We start from the raw sequence: 17908 nt of genomic DNA, 5'->3' as shown, positions 1-17908 counted from the left end.
CTTTGTCGGAGGATGTCAGTCATTCATTCAGCTGAATGCCATTTCCATCAACTGCCGCCATTTGTTTGCTTTCAACCCCCTTTGATTTCAGAGGTGCATGGAAAGAGGCCTTGCTGGGGGGTCGCAAGCAGCTCGACTTTGGCCGCAGCGCGACAGGCCCCTGCCAGCAGCTTGTTCCTCGTTAGTATAGTGGTGAGTATCCCCGCCTGTCACGCGGGAGACCGGGGTTCGATTCCTCGACGGGGAGAGCTTTGCATTTTTTCTCGCCCGAGTCTTGCTTTCGTGCGGAGCTCTTTCCCAAGACTGTCCTCACAGTTCCTTCTTGGACATGGTCCCACCTCAGGAAGTCGAGCTTTCCGTTTGATACCGAGAAGCTTGGCCGCTCGCCAGCTCCTCGTTCACGTAGCGCCGACAGTAGCAGGTTGGTTTCACCTATAAAAGCACCGCCTCATCCCTAGGAATGACTCGGCACCGCCACTTTTCCTTCGGCGCAAAAGAAACAGTGTGCTGAAATGGTCAGACTTGAGATTTTCTTCAGACCACTTGGCTAATAAGAGGACTCCAGATATCCTCTTTAGGAGCTGTTTTCAGGGTGGCAGAAGATCTGAGGAGGTGCACAACCGGCCGAACCCCTAGAGATCCCAAGAGCAATGGCATCTGCCCGGAGACTGCCCGATCTTTCCGTCATACTTTCCAAGAGGTCCCGTCTTTGTCGGAGGATGTCAGTCATTCATTCAGCTGAATGCCATTTCCATCAACTGCCGCCGTTTGTTTGCTTTCAACCCCCTTTGATTTCAGAGGTGCATGGAAAGAGGCCTTGCTGGGGGGTCGCAAGCAGCTCGACTTTGGCCGCAGCGCGACAGGCCCCTGCCAGCAGCTTGTTCCTCGTTAGTATAGTGGTGAGTATCCCCGCCTGTCACGCGGGAGACCGGGGTTCGATTCCCCGACGGGGAGAGCTTTGCATTTTTTCTCGCCCGAGTCTTGCTTTCGTGCGGAGCTCTTTCCCAAGACTGTCCTCACAGTTCCTTCTTGGACATGGTCCCACCTCAGGAAGTCGAGCTTTCCGTTTGATACCGAGAAGCTTGGCCGCTCGCCAGCTCCTCGTTCACGTAGCGCCGACAGTAGCAGGTTGGTTTCACCTATAAAAGCACCGCCTCATCCCTAGGAATGACTCGGCACCGCCACTTTTCCTTCGGCGCAAAAGAAACAGTGTGCTGAAATGGTCAGACTTGAGATTTTCTTCAGACCACTTGGCTAATAAGAGGACTCCAGATATCCTCTTTAGGAGCTGTTTTCAGGGTGGCAGAAGATCTGAGGAGGTGCACAACCGGCCGAACCCCTAGAGATCCCAAGAGCAATGGCATCTGCCCGGAGACTGCCCGATCTTTCCGTCATACTTTCCAAGAGGTCCCGTCTTTGTCGGAGGATGTCAGTCATTCATTCAGCTGAATGCCATTTCCATCAACTGCCGCCGTTTGTTTGCTTTCAACCCCCTTTGATTTCAGAGGTGCATGGAAAGAGGCCTTGCTGGGGGGTCGCAAGCAGCTCGACTTTGGCCGCAGCGCGACAGGCCCCTGCCAGCAGCTTGTTCCTCGTTAGTATAGTGGTGAGTATCCCCGCCTGTCACGCGGGAGACCGGGGTTCGATTCCCCGACGGGGAGAGCTTTGCATTTTTTCTCGCCCGAGTCTTGCTTTCGTGCGGAGCTCTTTCCCAAGACTGTCCTCACAGTTCCTTCTTGGACATGGTCCCACCTCAGGAAGTCGAGCTTTCCGTTTGATACCGAGAAGCTTGGCCGCTCGCCAGCTCCTCGTTCACGTAGCGCCGACAGTAGCAGGTTGGTTTCACCTATAAAAGCACCGCCTCATCCCTAGGAATGACTCGGCACCGCCACTTTTCCTTCGGCGCAAAAGAAACAGTGTGCTGAAATGGTCAGACTTGAGATTTTCTTCAGACCACTTGGCTAATAAGAGGACTCCAGATATCCTCTTTAGGAGCTGTTTTCAGGGTGGCAGAAGATCTGAGGAGGTGCACAACCGGCCGAACCCCTAGAGATCCCAAGAGCAATGGCATCTGCCCGGAGACTGCCCGATCTTTCCGTCATACTTTCCAAGAGGTCCTGTCTTTGTCGGAGGATGTCAGTCATTCATTCAGCTGAATGCCATTTCCATCAACTGCCGCCGTTTGTTTGCTTTCAACCCCCTTTGATTTCAGAGGTGCATGGAAAGAGGCCTTGCTGGGGGGTCGCAAGCAGCTCGACTTTGGCCGCAGCGCGACAGGCCCCTGCCAGCAGCTTGTTCCTCGTTAGTATAGTGGTGAGTATCCCCGCCTGTCACGCGGGAGACCGGGGTTCGATTCCCCGACGGGGAGAGCTTTGCATTTTTTCTCGCCCGAGTCTTGCTTTCGTGCGGAGCTCTTTCCCAAGACTGTCCTCACAGTTCCTTCTTGGACATGGTCCCACCTCAGGAAGTCGAGCTTTCCGTTTGATACCGAGAAGCTTGGCCGCTCGCCAGCTCCTCGTTCACGTAGCGCCGACAGTAGCAGGTTGGTTTCACCTATAAAAGCACCGCCTCATCCCTAGGAATGACTCGGCACCGCCACTTTTCCTTCGGCGCAAAAGAAACAGTGTGCTGAAATGGTCAGACTTGAGATTTTCTTCAGACCACTTGGCTAATAAGAGGACTCCAGATATCCTCTTTAGGAGCTGTTTTCAGGGTGGCAGAAGATCTGAGGAGGTGCACAACCGGCCGAACCCCTAGAGATCCCAAGAGCAATGGCATCTGCCCGGAGACTGCCCGATCTTTCCGTCATACTTTCCAAGAGGTCCCGTCTTTGTCGGAGGATGTCAGTCATTCATTCAGCTGAATGCCATTTCCATCAACTGCCGCCGTTTGTTTGCTTTCAACCCCCTTTGATTTCAGAGGTGCATGGAAAGAGGCCTTGCTGGGGGGTCGCAAGCAGCTCGACTTTGGCCGCAGCGCGACAGGCCCCTGCCAGCAGCTTGTTCCTCGTTAGTATAGTGGTGAGTATCCCCGCCTGTCACGCGGGAGACCGGGGTTCTATTCCCCGACGGGGAGAGCTTTGCATTTTTTCTCGCCCGAGTCTTGCTTTCGTGCGGAGCTCTTTCCCAAGACTGTCCTCACAGTTCCTTCTTGGACATGGTCCCACCTCAGGAAGTCGAGCTTTCCGTTTGATACCGAGAAGCTTGGCCGCTCGCCAGCTCCTCGTTCACGTAGCGCCGACAGTAGCAGGTTGGTTTCACCTATAAAAGCACCGCCTCATCCCTAGGAATGACTCGGCACCGCCACTTTTCCTTCGGCGCAAAAGAAACAGTGTGCTGAAATGGTCAGACTTGAGATTTTCTTCAGACCACTTGGCTAATAAGAGGACTCCAGATATCCTCTTTAGGAGCTGTTTTCAGGGTGGCAGAAGATCTGAGGAGGTGCACAACCGGCCGAACCCCTAGAGATCCCAAGAGCAATGGCATCTGCCCGGAGACTGCCCGATCTTTCCGTCATACTTTCCAAGAGGTCCCGTCTTTGTCGGAGGATGTCAGTCATTCATTCAGCTGAATGCCATTTCCATCAACTGCCGCCGTTTGTTTGCTTTCAACCCCCTTTGATTTCAGAGGTGCATGGAAAGAGGCCTTGCTGGGGGGTCGCAAGCAGCTCGACTTTGGCCGCAGCGCGACAGGCCCCTGCCAGCAGCTTGTTCCTCGTTAGTATAGTGGTGAGTATCCCCGCCTGTCACGCGGGAGACCGGGGTTCGATTCCCCGACGGGGAGAGCTTTGCATTTTTTCTCGCCCGAGTCTTGCTTTCGTGCGGAGCTCTTTCCCAAGACTGTCCTCACAGTTCCTTCTTGGACATGGTCCCACCTCAGGAAGTCGAGCTTTCCGTTTGATACCGAGAAGCTTGGCCGCTCGCCAGCTCCTCGTTCACGTAGCGCCGACAGTAGCAGGTTGGTTTCACCTATAAAAGCACCGCCTCATCCCTAGGAATGACTCGGCACCGCCACTTTTCCTTCGGCGCAAAAGAAACAGTGTGCTGAAATGGTCAGACTTGAGATTTTCTTCAGACCACTTGGCTAATAAGAGGACTCCAGATATCCTCTTTAGGAGCTGTTTTCAGGGTGGCAGAAGATCTGAGGAGGTGCACAACCGGCCGAACCCCTAGAGATCCCAAGAGCAATGGCATCTGCCCGGAGACTGCCCGATCTTTCCGTCATACTTTCCAAGAGGTCCCGTCTTTGTCGGAGGATGTCAGTCATTCATTCAGCTGAATGCCATTTCCATCAACTGCCGCCGTTTGTTTGCTTTCAACCCCCTTTGATTTCAGAGGTGCATGGAAAGAGGCCTTGCTGGGGGGTCGCAAGCAGCTCGACTTTGGCCGCAGCGCGACAGGCCCCTGCCAGCAGCTTGTTCCTCGTTAGTATAGTGGTGAGTATCCCCGCCTGTCACGCGGGAGACCGGGGTTCGATTCCCCGACGGGGAGAGCTTTGCATTTTTTCTCGCCCGAGTCTTGCTTTCGTGCGGAGCTCTTTCCCAAGACTGTCCTCACAGTTCCTTCTTGGACATGGTCCCACCTCAGGAAGTCGAGCTTTCCGTTTGATACCGAGAAGCTTGGCCGCTCGCCAGCTCCTCGTTCACGTAGCGCCGACAGTAGCAGGTTGGTTTCACCTATAAAAGCACCGCCTCATCCCTAGGAATGACTCGGCACCGCCACTTTTCCTTCGGCGCAAAAGAAACAGTGTGCTGAAATGGTCAGACTTGAGATTTTCTTCAGACCACTTGGCTAATAAGAGGACTCCAGATATCCTCTTTAGGAGCTGTTTTCAGGGTGGCAGAAGATCTGAGGAGGTGCACAACCGGCCGAACCCCTAGAGATCCCAAGAGCAATGGCATCTGCCCGGAGACTGCCCGATCTTTCCGTCATACTTTCCAAGAGGTCCCGTCTTTGTCGGAGGATGTCAGTCATTCATTCAGCTGAATGCCATTTCCATCAACTGCCGCCGTTTGTTTGCTTTCAACCCCCTTTGATTTCAGAGGTGCATGGAAAGAGGCCTTGCTGGGGGGTCGCAAGCAGCTCGACTTTGGCCGCAGCGCGACAGGCCCCTGCCAGCAGCTTGTTCCTCGTTAGTATAGTGGTGAGTATCCCCGCCTGTCACGCGGGAGACCGGGGTTCGATTCCCCGACGGGGAGAGCTTTGCATTTTTTCTCGCCCGAGTCTTGCTTTCGTGCGGAGCTCTTTCCCAAGACTGTCCTCACAGTTCCTTCTTGGACATGGTCCCACCTCAGGAAGTCGAGCTTTCCGTTTGATACCGAGAAGCTTGGCCGCTCGCCAGCTCCTCGTTCACGTAGCGCCGACAGTAGCAGGTTGGTTTCACCTATAAAAGCACCGCCTCATCCCTAGGAATGACTCGGCACCGCCACTTTTCCTTCGGCGCAAAAGAAACAGTGTGCTGAAATGGTCAGACTTGAGATTTTCTTCAGACCACTTGGCTAATAAGAGGACTCCAGATATCCTCTTTAGGAGCTGTTTTCAGGGTGGCAGAAGATCTGAGGAGGTGCACAACCGGCCGAACCCCTAGAGATCCCAAGAGCAATGGCATCTGCCCGGAGACTGCCCGATCTTTCCGTCATACTTTCCAAGAGGTCCCGTCTTTGTCGGAGGATGTCAGTCATTCATTCAGCTGAATGCCATTTCCATCAACTGCCGCCGTTTGTTTGCTTTCAACCCCCTTTGATTTCAGAGGTGCATGGAAAGAGGCCTTGCTGGGGGGTCGCAAGCAGCTCGACTTTGGCCGCAGCGCGACAGGCCCCTGCCAGCAGCTTGTTCCTCGTTAGTATAGTGGTGAGTATCCCCGCCTGTCACGCGGGAGACCGGGGTTCTATTCCCCGACGGGGAGAGCTTTGCATTTTTTCTCGCCCGAGTCTTGCTTTCGTGTGGAGCTCTTTCCCAAGACTGTCCTCACAGTTCCTTCTTGGACATGGTCCCACCTCAGGAAGTCGAGCTTTCCGTTTGATACCGAGAAGCTTGGCCGCTCGCCAGCTCCTCGTTCACGTAGCGCCGACAGTAGCAGGTTGGTTTCACCTATAAAAGCACCGCCTCATCCCTAGGAATGACTCGGCACCGCCACTTTTCCTTCGGCGCAAAAGAAACAGTGTGCTGAAATGGTCAGACTTGAGATTTTCTTCAGACCACTTGGCTAATAAGAGGACTCCAGATATCCTCTTTAGGAGCTGTTTTCAGGGTGGCAGAAGATCTGAGGAGGTGCACAACCGGCCGAACCCCTAGAGATCCCAAGAGCAATGGCATCTGCCCGGAGACTGCCCGATCTTTCCGTCATACTTTCCAAGAGGTCCCGTCTTTGTCGGAGGATGTCAGTCATTCATTCAGCTGAATGCCATTTCCATCAACTGCCGCCGTTTGTTTGCTTTCAACCCCCTTTGATTTCAGAGGTGCATGGAAAGAGGCCTTGCTGGGGGGTCGCAAGCAGCTCGACTTTGGCCGCAGCGCGACAGGCCCCTGCCAGCAGCTTGTTCCTCGTTAGTATAGTGGTGAGTATCCCCGCCTGTCACGCGGGAGACCGGGGTTCGATTCCCCGACGGGGAGAGCTTTGCATTTTTTCTCGCCCGAGTCTTGCTTTCGTGCGGAGCTCTTTCCCAAGACTGTCCTCACAGTTCCTTCTTGGACATGGTCCCACCTCAGGAAGTCGAGCTTTCCGTTTGATACCGAGAAGCTTGGCCGCTCGCCAGCTCCTCGTTCACGTAGCGCCGACAGTAGCAGGTTGGTTTCACCTATAAAAGCACCGCCTCATCCCTAGGAATGACTCGGCACCGCCACTTTTCCTTCGGCGCAAAAGAAACAGTGTGCTGAAATGGTCAGACTTGAGATTTTCTTCAGACCACTTGGCTAATAAGAGGACTCCAGATATCCTCTTTAGGAGCTGTTTTCAGGGTGGCAGAAGATCTGAGGAGGTGCACAACCGGCCGAACCCCTAGAGATCCCAAGAGCAATGGCATCTGCCCGGAGACTGCCCGATCTTTCCGTCATACTTTCCAAGAGGTCCCGTCTTTGTCGGAGGATGTCAGTCATTCATTCAGCTGAATGCCATTTCCATCAACTGCCGCCGTTTGTTTGCTTTCAACCCCCTTTGATTTCAGAGGTGCATGGAAAGAGGCCTTGCTGGGGGGGTCGCAAGCAGCTCGACTTTGGCCGCAGCGCGACAGGCCCCTGCCAGCAGCTTGTTCCTCGTTAGTATAGTGGTGAGTATCCCCGCCTGTCACGCGGGAGACCGGGGTTCGATTCCCCGACGGGGAGAGCTTTGCATTTTTTCTCGCCCGAGTCTTGCTTTCGTGCGGAGCTCTTTCCCAAGACTGTCCTCACAGTTCCTTCTTGGACATGGTCCCACCTCAGGAAGTCGAGCTTTCCGTTTGATACCGAGAAGCTTGGCCGCTCGCCAGCTCCTCGTTCACGTAGCGCCGACAGTAGCAGGTTGGTTTCACCTATAAAAGCACCGCCTCATCCCTAGGAATGACTCGGCACCGCCACTTTTCCTTCGGCGCAAAAGAAACAGTGTGCTGAAATGGTCAGACTTGAGATTTTCTTCAGACCACTTGGCTAATAAGAGGACTCCAGATATCCTCTTTAGGAGCTGTTTTCAGGGTGGCAGAAGATCTGAGGAGGTGCACAACCGGCCGAACCCCTAGAGATCCCAAGAGCAATGGCATCTGCCCGGAGACTGCCCGATCTTTCCGTCATACTTTCCAAGAGGTCCCGTCTTTGTCGGAGGATGTCAGTCATTCATTCAGCTGAATGCCATTTCCATCAACTGCCGCCGTTTGTTTGCTTTCAACCCCCTTTGATTTCAGAGGTGCATGGAAAGAGGCCTTGCTGGGGGGGTCGCAAGCAGCTCGACTTTGGCCGCAGCGCGACAGGCCCCTGCCAGCAGCTTGTTCCTCGTTAGTATAGTGGTGAGTATCCCCGCCTGTCACGCGGGAGACCGGGGTTCGATTCCCCGACGGGGAGAGCTTTGCATTTTTTCTCGCCCGAGTCTTGCTTTCGTGCGGAGCTCTTTCCCAAGACTGTCCTCACAGTTCCTTCTTGGACATGGTCCCACCTCAGGAAGTCGAGCTTTCCGTTTGATACCGAGAAGCTTGGCCGCTCGCCAGCTCCTCGTTCACGTAGCGCCGACAGTAGCAGGTTGGTTTCACCTATAAAAGCACCGCCTCATCCCTAGGAATGACTCGGCACCGCCACTTTTCCTTCGGCGCAAAAGAAACAGTGTGCTGAAATGGTCAGACTTGAGATTTTCTTCAGACCACTTGGCTAATAAGAGGACTCCAGATATCCTCTTTAGGAGCTGTTTTCAGGGTGGCAGAAGATCTGAGGAGGTGCACAACCGGCCGAACCCCTAGAGATCCCAAGAGCAATGGCATCTGCCCGGAGACTGCCCGATCTTTCCGTCATACTTTCCAAGAGGTCCCGTCTTTGTCGGAGGATGTCAGTCATTCATTCAGCTGAATGCCATTTCCATCAACTGCCGCCGTTTGTTTGCTTTCAACCCCCTTTGATTTCAGAGGTGCATGGAAAGAGGCCTTGCTGGGGGGGTCGCAAGCAGCTCGACTTTGGCCGCAGCGCGACAGGCCCCTGCCAGCAGCTTGTTCCTCGTTAGTATAGTGGTGAGTATCCCCGCCTGTCACGCGGGAGACCGGGGTTCGATTCCCCGACGGGGAGAGCTTTGCATTTTTTCTCGCCCGAGTCTTGCTTTCGTGCGGAGCTCTTTCCCAAGACTGTCCTCACAGTTCCTTCTTGGACATGGTCCCACCTCAGGAAGTCGAGCTTTCCGTTTGATACCGAGAAGCTTGGCCGCTCGCCAGCTCCTCGTTCACGTAGCGCCGACAGTAGCAGGTTGGTTTCACCTATAAAAGCACCGCCTCATCCCTAGGAATGACTCGGCACCGCCACTTTTCCTTCGGCGCAAAAGAAACAGTGTGCTGAAATGGTCAGACTTGAGATTTTCTTCAGACCACTTGGCTAATAAGAGGACTCCAGATATCCTCTTTAGGAGCTGTTTTCAGGGTGGCAGAAGATCTGAGGAGGTGCACAACCGGCCGAACCCCTAGAGATCCCAAGAGCAATGGCATCTGCCCGGAGACTGCCCGATCTTTCCGTCATACTTTCCAAGAGGTCCCGTCTTTGTCGGAGGATGTCAGTCATTCATTCAGCTGAATGCCATTTCCATCAACTGCCGCCGTTTGTTTGCTTTCAACCCCCTTTGATTTCAGAGGTGCATGGAAAGAGGCCTTGCTGGGGGGTCGCAAGCAGCTCGACTTTGGCCGCAGCGCGACAGGCCCCTGCCAGCAGCTTGTTCCTCGTTAGTATAGTGGTGAGTATCCCCGCCTGTCACGCGGGAGACCGGGGTTCGATTCCCCGACGTGGAGAGCTTTGCATTTTTTCTCGCCCGAGTCTTGCTTTCGTGCGGAGCTCTTTCCCAAGACTGTCCTCACAGTTCCTTCTTGGACATGGTCCCACCTCAGGAAGTCGAGCTTTCCGTTTGATACCGAGAAGCTTGGCCGCTCGCCAGCTCCTCGTTCACGTAGCGCCGACAGTAGCAGGTTGGTTTCACCTATAAAAGCACCGCCTCATCCCTAGGAATGACTCGGCACCGCCACTTTTCCTTCGGCGCAAAAGAAACAGTGTGCTGAAATGGTCAGACTTGAGATTTTCTTCAGACCACTTGGCTAATAAGAGGACTCCAGATATCCTCTTTAGGAGCTGTTTTCAGGGTGGCAGAAGATCTGAGGAGGTGCACAACCGGCCGAACCCCTAGAGATCCCAAGAGCAATGGCATCTGCCCGGAGACTGCCCGATCTTTCCGTCATACTTTCCAAGAGGTCCCGTCTTTGTCGGAGGATGTCAGTCATTCATTCAGCTGAATGCCATTTCCATCAACTGCCGCCATTTGTTTGCTTTCAACCCCCTTTGATTTCAGAGGTGCATGGAAAGAGGCCTTGCTGGGGGGTCGCAAGCAGCTCGACTTTGGCCGCAGCGCGACAGGCCCCTGCCAGCAGCTTGTTCCTCGTTAGTATAGTGGTGAGTATCCCCGCCTGTCACGCGGGAGACCGGGGTTCGATTCCTCGACGGGGAGAGCTTTGCATTTTTTCTCGCCCGAGTCTTGCTTTCGTGCGGAGCTCTTTCCCAAGACTGTCCTCACAGTTCCTTCTTGGACATGGTCCCACCTCAGGAAGTCGAGCTTTCCGTTTGATACCGAGAAGCTTGGCCGCTCGCCAGCTCCTCGTTCACGTAGCGCCGACAGTAGCAGGTTGGTTTCACCTATAAAAGCACCGCCTCATCCCTAGGAATGACTCGGCACCGCCACTTTTCCTTCGGCGCAAAAGAAACAGTGTGCTGAAATGGTCAGACTTGAGATTTTCTTCAGACCACTTGGCTAATAAGAGGACTCCAGATATCCTCTTTAGGAGCTGTTTTCAGGGTGGCAGAAGATCTGAGGAGGTGCACAACCGGCCGAACCCCTAGAGATCCCAAGAGCAATGGCATCTGCCCGGAGACTGCCCGATCTTTCCGTCATACTTTCCAAGAGGTCCCGTCTTTGTCGGAGGATGTCAGTCATTCATTCAGCTGAATGCCATTTCCATCAACTGCCGCCGTTTGTTTGCTTTCAACCCCCTTTGATTTCAGAGGTGCATGGAAAGAGGCCTTGCTGGGGGGTCGCAAGCAGCTCGACTTTGGCCGCAGCGCGACAGGCCCCTGCCAGCAGCTTGTTCCTCGTTAGTATAGTGGTGAGTATCCCCGCCTGTCACGCGGGAGACCGGGGTTCTATTCCCCGACGGGGAGAGCTTTGCATTTTTTCTCGCCCGAGTCTTGCTTTCGTGCGGAGCTCTTTCCCAAGACTGTCCTCACAGTTCCTTCTTGGACATGGTCCCACCTCAGGAAGTCGAGCTTTCCGTTTGATACCGAGAAGCTTGGCCGCTCGCCAGCTCCTCGTTCACGTAGCGCCGACAGTAGCAGGTTGGTTTCACCTATAAAAGCACCGCCTCATCCCTAGGAATGACTCGGCACCGCCACTTTTCCTTTGGCGCAAAAGAAACAGTGTGCTGAAATGGTCAGACTTGAGATTTTCTTCAGACCACTTGGCTAATAAGAGGACTCCAGATATCCTCTTTAGGAGCTGTTTTCAGGGTGGCAGAAGATCTGAGGAGGTGCACAACCGGCCGAACCCCTAGAGATCCCAAGAGCAATGGCATCTGCCCGGAGACTGCCCGATCTTTCCGTCATACTTTCCAAGAGGTCCCGTCTTTGTCGGAGGATGTCAGTCATTCATTCAGCTGAATGCCATTTCCATCAACTGCCGCCGTTTGTTTGCTTTCAACCCCCTTTGATTTCAGAGGTGCAAGGAAAGAGGCCTTGCTGGGGGGTCGCAAGCAGCTCGACTTTGGCCGCAGCGCGACAGGCCCCTGCCAGCAGCTTGTTCCTCATTAGTATAGTGGTGAGTATCCCCGCCTGTCACGCGGGAGACCGGGGTTCGATTCCCCGACGGGGAGAGCTTTGCATTTTTTCTCGCCCGAGTCTTGCTTTCGTGCGGAGCTCTTTCCCAAGACTGTCCTCACAGTTCCTTCTTGGACATGGTCCCACCTCAGGAAGTCGAGCTTTCCGTTTGATACCGAGAAGCTTGGCCGCTCGCCAGCTCCTCGTTCACGTAGCGCCGACAGTAGCAGGTTGGTTTCACCTATAAAAGCACCGCCTCATCCCTAGGAATGACTCGGCACCGCCACTTTTCCTTCGGCGCAAAAGAAACAGTGTGCTGAAATGGTCAGACTTGAGATTTTCTTCAGACCACTTGGCTAATAAGAGGACTCCAGATATCCTCTTTAGGAGCTGTTTTCAGGGTGGCAGAAGATCTGAGGAGGTGCACAACCGGCCGAACCCCTAGAGATCCCAAGAGCAATGGCATCTGCCCGGAGACTGCCCGATCTTTCCGTCATACTTTCCAAGAGGTCCCGTCTTTGTCGGAGGATGTCAGTCATTCATTCAGCTGAATGCCATTTCCATCAACTGCCGCCGTTTGTTTGCTTTCAACCCCCTTTGATTTCAGAGGTGCATGGAAAGAGGCCTTGCTGGGGGGTCGCAAGCAGCTCGACTTTGGCCGCAGCGCGACAGGCCCCTGCCAGCAGCTTGTTCCTCGTTAGTATAGTGGTGAGTATCCCCGCCTGTCACGCGGGAGACCGGGGTTCGATTCCCCGACGGGGAGAGCTTTGCATTTTTTCTCGCCCGAGTCTTGCTTTCGTGCGGAGCTCTTTCCCAAGACTGTCCTCACAGTTCCTTCTTGGACATGGTCCCACCTCAGGAAGTCGAGCTTTCCGTTTGATACCGAGAAGCTTGGCCGCTCGCCAGCTCCTCGTTCACGTAGCGCCGACAGTAGCAGGTTGGTTTCACCTATAAAAGCACCGCCTCATCCCTAGGAATGACTCGGCACCGCCACTTTTCCTTCGGCGCAAAAGAAACAGTGTGCTGAAATGGTCAGACTTGAGATTTTCTTCAGACCACTTGGCTAATAAGAGGACTCCAGATATCCTCTTTAGGAGCTGTTTTCAGGGTGGCAGAAGATCTGAGGAGGTGCACAACCGGCCGAACCCCTAGAGATCCCAAGAGCAATGGCATCTGCCCGGAGACTGCCCGATCTTTCCGTCATACTTTCCAAGAGGTCCCGTCTTTGTCGGAGGATGTCAGTCATTCATTCAGCTGAATGCCATTTCCATCAACTGCCGCCGTTTGTTTGCTTTCAACCCCCTTTGATTTCAGAGGTGCATGGAAAGAGGCCTTGCTGGGGGGTCGCAAGCAGCTCGACTTTGGCCGCAGCGCGACAGGCCCCTGCCAGCAGCTTGTTCCTCGTTAGTATAGTGGTGAGTATCCCCGCCTGTCACGCGGGAGACCGGGGTTCGATTCCCCGACGGGGAGAGCTTTGCATTTTTTCTCGCCCGAGTCTTGCTTTCGTGCGGAGCTCTTTCCCAAGACTGTCCTCACAGTTCCTTCTTGGACATGGTCCCACCTCAGGAAGTCGAGCTTTCCGTTTGATACCGAGAAGCTTGGCCGCTCGCCAGCTCCTCGTTCACGTAGCGCCGACAGTAGCAGGTTGGTTTCACCTATAAAAGCACCGCCTCATCCCTAGGAATGACTCGGCACCGCCACTTTTCCTTCGGCGCAAAAGAAACAGTGTGCTGAAATGGTCAGACTTGAGATTTTCTTCAGACCACTTGGCTAATAAGAGGACTCCAGATATCCTCTTTAGGAGCTGTTTTCAGGGTGGCAGAAGATCTGAGGAGGTGCACAACCGGCCGAACCCCTAGAGATCCCAAGAGCAATGGCATCTGCCCGGAGACTGCCCGATCTTTCCGTCATACTTTCCAAGAGGTCCCGTCTTTGTCGGAGGATGTCAGTCATTCATTCAGCTGAATGCCATTTCCATCAACTGCCGCCGTTTGTTTGCTTTCAACCCCCTTTGATTTCAGAGGTGCATGGAAAGAGGCCTTGCTGGGGGGTCGCAAGCAGCTCGACTTTGGCCGCAGCGCGACAGGCCCCTGCCAGCAGCTTGTTCCTCGTTAGTATAGTGGTGAGTATCCCCGCCTGTCACGCGGGAGACCGGGGTTCTATTCCCCGACGGGGAGAGCTTTGCATTTTTTCTCGCCCGAGTCTTGCTTTCGTGTGGAGCTCTTTCCCAAGACTGTCCTCACAGTTCCTTCTTGGACATGGTCCCACCTCAGGAAGTCGAGCTTTCCGTTTGATACCGAGAAGCTTGGCCGCTCGCCAGCTCCTCGTTCACGTAGCGCCGACAGTAGCAGGTTGGTTTCACCTATAAAAGCACCGCCTCATCCCTAGGAATGACTCGGCACCGCCACTTTTCCTTCGGCGCAAAAGAAACAGTGTGCTGAAATGGTCAGACTTGAGATTTTCTTCAGACCACTTGGCTAATAAGAGGACTCCAGATATCCTCTTTAGGAGCTGTTTTCAGGGTGGCAGAAGATCTGAGGAGGTGCACAACCGGCCGAACCCCTAGAGATCCCAAGAGCAATGGCATCTGCCCGGAGACTGCCCGATCTTTCCGTCATACTTTCCAAGAGGTCCCGTCTTTGTCGGAGGATGTCAGTCATTCATTCAGCTGAATGCCATTTCCATCAACTGCCGCCGTTTGTTTGCTTTCAACCCCCTTTGATTTCAGAGGTGCATGGAAAGAGGCCTTGCTGGGGGGTCGCAAGCAGCTCGACTTTGGCCGCAGCGCGACAGGCCCCTGCCAGCAGCTTGTTCCTCGTTAGTATAGTGGTGAGTATCCCCGCCTGTCACGCGGGAGACCGGGGTTCGATTCCCCGACGGGGAGAGCTTTGCATTTTTTCTCGCCCGAGTCTTGCTTTCGTGCGGAGCTCTTTCCCAAGACTGTCCTCACAGTTCCTTCTTGGACATGGTCCCACCTCAGGAAGTCGAGCTTTCCGTTTGATACCGAGAAGCTTGGCCGCTCGCCAGCTCCTCGTTCACGTAGCGCCGACAGTAGCAGGTTGGTTTCACCTATAAAAGCACCGCCTCATCCCTAGGAATGACTCGGCACCGCCACTTTTCCTTCGGCGCAAAAGAAACAGTGTGCTGAAATGGTCAGACTTGAGATTTTCTTCAGACCACTTGGCTAATAAGAGGACTCCAGATATCCTCTTTAGGAGCTGTTTTCAGGGTGGCAGAAGATCTGAGGAGGTGCACAACCGGCCGAACCCCTAGAGATCCCAAGAGCAATGGCATCTGCCCGGAGACTGCCCGATCTTTCCGTCATACTTTCCAAGAGGTCCCGTCTTTGTCGGAGGATGTCAGTCATTCATTCAGCTGAATGCCATTTCCATCAACTGCCGCCGTTTGTTTGCTTTCAACCCCCTTTGATTTCAGAGGTGCATGGAAAGAGGCCTTGCTGGGGGGTCGCAAGCAGCTCGACTTTGGCCGCAGCGCGACAGGCCCCTGCCAGCAGCTTGTTCCTCGTTAGTATAGTGGTGAGTATCCCCGCCTGTCACGCGGGAGACCGGGGTTCGATTCCCCGACGGGGAGAGCTTTGCATTTTTTCTCGCCCGAGTCTTGCTTTCGTGCGGAGCTCTTTCCCAAGACTGTCCTCACAGTTCCTTCTTGGACATGGTCCCACCTCAGGAAGTCGAGCTTTCCGTTTGATACCGAGAAGCTTGGCCGCTCGCCAGCTCCTCGTTCACGTAGCGCCGACAGTAGCAGGTTGGTTTCACCTATAAAAGCACCGCCTCATCCCTAGGAATGACTCGGCACCGCCACTTTTCCTTCGGCGCAAAAGAAACAGTGTGCTGAAATGGTCAGACTTGAGATTTTCTTCAGACCACTTGGCTAATAAGAGGACTCCAGATATCCTCTTTAGGAGCTGTTTTCAGGGTGGCAGAAGATCTGAGGAGGTGCACAACCGGCCGAACCCCTAGAGATCCCAAGAGCAATGGCATCTGCCCGGAGACTGCCCGATCTTTCCGTCATACTTTCCAAGAGGTCCCGTCTTTGTCGGAGGATGTCAGTCATTCATTCAGCTGAATGCCATTTCCATCAACTGCCGCCGTTTGTTTGCTTTCAACCCCCTTTGATTTCAGAGGTGCATGGAAAGAGGCCTTGCTGGGGGGTCGCAAGCAGCTCGACTTTGGCCGCAGCGCGACAGGCCCCTGCCAGCAGCTTGTTCCTCGTTAGTATAGTGGTGAGTATCCCCGCCTGTCACGCGGGAGACCGGGGTTCGATTCCCCGACGGGGAGAGCTTTGCATTTTTTCTCGCCCGAGTCTTGCTTTCGTGCGGAGCTCTTTCCCAAGACTGTCCTCACAGTTCCTTCTTGGACATGGTCCCACCTCAGGAAGTCGAGCTTTCCGTTTGATACCGAGAAGCTTGGCCGCTCGCCAGCTCCTCGTTCACGTAGCGCCGACAGTAGCAGGTTGGTTTCACCTATAAAAGCACCGCCTCATCCCTAGGAATGACTCGGCACCGCCACTTTTCCTTCGGCGCAAAAGAAACAGTGTGCTGAAATGGTCAGACTTGAGATTTTCTTCAGACCACTTGGCTAATAAGAGGACTCCAGATATCCTCTTTAGGAGCTGTTTTCAGGGTGGCAGAAGATCTGAGGAGGTGCACAACCGGCCGAACCCCTAGAGATCCCAAGAGCAATGGCATCTGCCCGGAGACTGCCCGATCTTTCCGTCATACTTTCCAAGAGGTCCCGTCTTTGTCGGAGGATGTCAGTCATTCATTCAGCTGAATGCCATTTCCATCAACTGCCGCCGTTTGTTTGCTTTCAACCCCCTTTGATTTCAGAGGTGCATGGAAAGAGGCCTTGCTGGGGGGTCGCAAGCAGCTCGACTTTGGCCGCAGCGCGACAGGCCCCTGCCAGCAGCTTGTTCCTCGTTAGTATAGTGGTGAGTATCCCCGCCTGTCACGCGGGAGACCGGGGTTCGATTCCCCGACGGGGAGAGCTTTGCATTTTTTCTCGCCCGAGTCTTGCTTTCGTGCGGAGCTCTTTCCCAAGACTGTCCTCACAGTTCCTTCTTGGACATGGTCCCACCTCAGGAAGTCGAGCTTTCCGTTTGATACCGAGAAGCTTGGCCGCTCGCCAGCTCCTCGTTCACGTAGCGCCGACAGTAGCAGGTTGGTTTCACCTATAAAAGCACCGCCTCATCCCTAGGAATGACTCGGCACCGCCACTTTTCCTTCGGCGCAAAAGAAACAGTGTGCTGAAATGGTCAGACTTGAGATTTTCTTCAGACCACTTGGCTAATAAGAGGACTCCAGATATCCTCTTTAGGAGCTGTTTTCAGGGTGGCAGAAGATCTGAGGAGGTGCACAACCGGCCGAACCCCTAGAGATCCCAAGAGCAATGGCATCTGCCCGGAGACTGCCCGATCTTTCCGTCATACTTTCCAAGAGGTCCCGTCTTTGTCGGAGGATGTCAGTCATTCATTCAGCTGAATGCCATTTCCATCAACTGCCGCCGTTTGTTTGCTTTCAACCCCCTTTGATTTCAGAGGTGCATGGAAAGAGGCCTTGCTGGGGGGGTCGCAAGCAGCTCGACTTTGGCCGCAGCGCGACAGGCCCCTGCCAGCAGCTTGTTCCTCGTTAGTATAGTGGTGAGTATCCCCGCCTGTCACGCGGGAGACCGGGGTTCGATTCCCCGACGGGGAGAGCTTTGCATTTTTTCTCGCCCGAGTCTTGCTTTCGTGCGGAGCTCTTTCCCAAGACTGTCCTCACAGTTCCTTCTTGGACATGGTCCCACCTCAGGAAGTCGAGCTTTCCGTTTGATACCGAGAAGCTTGGCCGCTCGCCAGCTCCTCGTTCACGTAGCGCCGACAGTAGCAGGTTGGTTTCACCTATAAAAGCACCGCCTCATCCCTAGGAATGACTCGGCACCGCCACTTTTCCTTCGGCGCAAAAGAAACAGTGTGCTGAAATGGTCAGACTTGAGATTTTCTTCAGACCACTTGGCTAATAAGAGGACTCCAGATATCCTCTTTAGGAGCTGTTTTCAGGGTGGCAGAAGATCTGAGGAGGTGCACAACCGGCCGAACCCCTAGAGATCCCAAGAGCAATGGCATCTGCCCGGAGACTGCCCGATCTTTCCGTCATACTTTCCAAGAGGTCCCGTCTTTGTCGGAGGATGTAAGTCATTCATTCAGCTGAATGCCATTTCCATCAACTGCCGCCGTTTGTTTGCTTTCAACCCCCTTTGATTTCAGAGGTGCATGGAAAGAGGCCTTGCTGGGGGGTCGCAAGCAGCTCGACTTTGGCCGCAGCGCGACAGGCCCCTGCCAGCAGCTTGTTCCTCGTTAGTATAGTGTTGAGTATCCCCGCCTGTCACGCGGGAGACCGGGGTT

The 17908-nt window shown here is 54.3% G+C and overlaps 17 non-coding genes across 17 annotated transcripts; all 17 read left to right on the top strand.

Moving 5' to 3' along the window:
* Positions 1–882: 882 nt before the first annotated feature.
* TRNAD-GUC (transfer RNA aspartic acid (anticodon GUC)) lies at positions 883–954 on the top strand. Its single transcript has one exon. It is a non-coding gene; the product is annotated as a tRNA-Asp (tRNA).
* A 635-nt stretch (positions 955–1589) lies between these two features.
* Positions 1590–1661, top strand: TRNAD-GUC (transfer RNA aspartic acid (anticodon GUC)). Its single transcript has one exon. It is a non-coding gene; the product is annotated as a tRNA-Asp (tRNA).
* Positions 1662–2296: 635 nt separating this feature from the next.
* TRNAD-GUC (transfer RNA aspartic acid (anticodon GUC)) lies at positions 2297–2368 on the top strand. The gene has a single exon. It is a non-coding gene; the product is annotated as a tRNA-Asp (tRNA).
* A 1342-nt stretch (positions 2369–3710) lies between these two features.
* TRNAD-GUC (transfer RNA aspartic acid (anticodon GUC)) lies at positions 3711–3782 on the top strand. Its single transcript has one exon. It is a non-coding gene; the product is annotated as a tRNA-Asp (tRNA).
* A 635-nt stretch (positions 3783–4417) lies between these two features.
* On the top strand, positions 4418–4489 carry TRNAD-GUC (transfer RNA aspartic acid (anticodon GUC)). Its single transcript has one exon. It is a non-coding gene; the product is annotated as a tRNA-Asp (tRNA).
* Positions 4490–5124: 635 nt separating this feature from the next.
* TRNAD-GUC (transfer RNA aspartic acid (anticodon GUC)) lies at positions 5125–5196 on the top strand. Its single transcript has one exon. It is a non-coding gene; the product is annotated as a tRNA-Asp (tRNA).
* A 1342-nt stretch (positions 5197–6538) lies between these two features.
* TRNAD-GUC (transfer RNA aspartic acid (anticodon GUC)) lies at positions 6539–6610 on the top strand. The gene has a single exon. It is a non-coding gene; the product is annotated as a tRNA-Asp (tRNA).
* A 636-nt stretch (positions 6611–7246) lies between these two features.
* On the top strand, positions 7247–7318 carry TRNAD-GUC (transfer RNA aspartic acid (anticodon GUC)). Its single transcript has one exon. It is a non-coding gene; the product is annotated as a tRNA-Asp (tRNA).
* Positions 7319–7954: 636 nt separating this feature from the next.
* TRNAD-GUC (transfer RNA aspartic acid (anticodon GUC)) lies at positions 7955–8026 on the top strand. Its single transcript has one exon. It is a non-coding gene; the product is annotated as a tRNA-Asp (tRNA).
* A 636-nt stretch (positions 8027–8662) lies between these two features.
* TRNAD-GUC (transfer RNA aspartic acid (anticodon GUC)) lies at positions 8663–8734 on the top strand. Its single transcript has one exon. It is a non-coding gene; the product is annotated as a tRNA-Asp (tRNA).
* Positions 8735–12197: 3463 nt separating this feature from the next.
* Positions 12198–12269, top strand: TRNAD-GUC (transfer RNA aspartic acid (anticodon GUC)). The gene has a single exon. It is a non-coding gene; the product is annotated as a tRNA-Asp (tRNA).
* A 635-nt stretch (positions 12270–12904) lies between these two features.
* On the top strand, positions 12905–12976 carry TRNAD-GUC (transfer RNA aspartic acid (anticodon GUC)). Its single transcript has one exon. It is a non-coding gene; the product is annotated as a tRNA-Asp (tRNA).
* Positions 12977–14318: 1342 nt separating this feature from the next.
* TRNAD-GUC (transfer RNA aspartic acid (anticodon GUC)) lies at positions 14319–14390 on the top strand. Its single transcript has one exon. It is a non-coding gene; the product is annotated as a tRNA-Asp (tRNA).
* A 635-nt stretch (positions 14391–15025) lies between these two features.
* On the top strand, positions 15026–15097 carry TRNAD-GUC (transfer RNA aspartic acid (anticodon GUC)). Its single transcript has one exon. It is a non-coding gene; the product is annotated as a tRNA-Asp (tRNA).
* Positions 15098–15732: 635 nt separating this feature from the next.
* Positions 15733–15804, top strand: TRNAD-GUC (transfer RNA aspartic acid (anticodon GUC)). Its single transcript has one exon. It is a non-coding gene; the product is annotated as a tRNA-Asp (tRNA).
* A 635-nt stretch (positions 15805–16439) lies between these two features.
* TRNAD-GUC (transfer RNA aspartic acid (anticodon GUC)) lies at positions 16440–16511 on the top strand. The gene has a single exon. It is a non-coding gene; the product is annotated as a tRNA-Asp (tRNA).
* A 636-nt stretch (positions 16512–17147) lies between these two features.
* Positions 17148–17219, top strand: TRNAD-GUC (transfer RNA aspartic acid (anticodon GUC)). Its single transcript has one exon. It is a non-coding gene; the product is annotated as a tRNA-Asp (tRNA).
* Positions 17220–17908: the final 689 nt, after the last annotated feature.

The sequence above is a fragment of the Engystomops pustulosus genome, chromosome 7, assembly GCF_040894005.1.
Source record: "Engystomops pustulosus chromosome 7, aEngPut4.maternal, whole genome shotgun sequence".
Taxonomy (NCBI): Eukaryota; Metazoa; Chordata; class Amphibia; order Anura; family Leptodactylidae; genus Engystomops; species Engystomops pustulosus.
This window is presented reverse-complemented; position numbering and strand designations above follow the sequence as displayed.